Below are 1,609 nucleotides of genomic sequence, written 5' to 3' on the forward strand. Positions count from 1 at the left end.
CCTATAACTGCAGTAGCGCAAAAGGGGAAACAAATCCCTGGTCCAAGAATGATTCCCACCCCCTCCACACAAAGAGTAGATAGAGATGGGCAACTTGAACATTGGCTACCCAAAATGGGGGGAGGGATACAAAGGTAAGAAGTGACTGGCTTACAAGCTTTTGAGAGAGAACCTAGATCCAGAGGGTGTGGAGGAAGGTAGAATCTCTAGTGAGTAGTATCCAACCTATCTAGGAAGGGCAGATAAAAAGAAATGCACATGGGTCTCTTGTGATGCAAGGGTGAATAGTTGTTATCAGGACTGATTGTAAGGACTGGAAATGTAAAGGGGGGGAGTGATTAACCTTTCAGTCTAGGAGCGGAGGGCCCTGGGACCATCACTGGAGAAGAGCGGAGAGCAGGACCCCACCCAGAGAAGCAGTGAAGCCTGAGATGGAGACAGAGAAGATGACGTGAAGAGATGAGGTGGCTGGGGACTTGAGATCCAGAGAGGAAAAGGGGCTATGTGCTGAAGACCATGGGGAGGGGGAGGGGCAGGCTTGCAGGGTATACCCTTTGGTTGGGTGATGATGCATAGACGGGATGGTAACTATGGCAATGAAACGATGTATGATAGAATGAGGGTAAAACTAATGTTCCCCCATGTAAACTATCACACAATACACAATAAAATATTTATTTAATTAAAGGCTGTGGAAGGTAAGTGTTGACTGTTGAAATACCACTGTCCTCTTCTTGTTGTTATTGAATGCTGTCAAATCCATTCTGACTCATAGTGACCCTATAGGAAAGAGTAGAACTGCCCCATAAGGTTTCTGGGCCTTTTCTCTGGCAGACTGGCTGGTGGGTTCAAACAGCTAAATATTTGGTTAGCAGCCAAGCACTTAATCATTGGACCACCAAGGCTCCTTGGGGTTCTGAAATGCTCTTGCTGAAAGATCAGAATCTTAGATTAGAAGGTTGGAAGGTCATCAAAACAACCACAGACTGACCTTTAGTCCTACCATGCCCTCCAGCTTCCTAGTTTAGTCTAGTTATACATCATGCACGGCTCATTAGATTGTACCTGACCCCTCTGAATAGTGACTATATCCTTACACTCAGTGCACGTTAATATCAAAGTTTAGACGATCCTATCTGTATCTGCGGAGTCCTGGTGTGGCGCTGTGGGTTAATGCACCAGACTACAAAGCCATTTGAACTACAAGGTCGGTGGTTCAAGCTCACCGGTCGCTCCTTGGAAACCCTATACAGGATTGTTATGGGCCAGAACCGACTTGACAGCACTTAACATCTTAATACATCCATATCTGTAAGAGAAAACTTTGCTTTTTTTCATCCATGCATCATATATTAATCAAGTCTGTACATTTCTAGGTGTCGAGGACAAAAATGATGAGTACAGCAGACGATTCCTGACTTAATGAGATTTAGAGGCTAATCAGGAGTTTAATAAAAGACTCTCCCAAACCAATATGTGACCACAAAACATCATGAAACACTTGCTAAGGAACAAGGGATATCATTGCTGATGTCCGATGGATCTTGGATGAAAGCAGAGAATATCAGAAAGATGTTTACTTGTGCTTTATTGACTATGCAAAGGTTTT

Source organism: Chrysochloris asiatica, unplaced genomic scaffold, assembly GCF_000296735.1.
Source record: "Chrysochloris asiatica unplaced genomic scaffold, ChrAsi1.0 scaffold00071, whole genome shotgun sequence".
NCBI lineage: Eukaryota > Metazoa > Chordata > Mammalia > Afrosoricida > Chrysochloridae > Chrysochloris > Chrysochloris asiatica.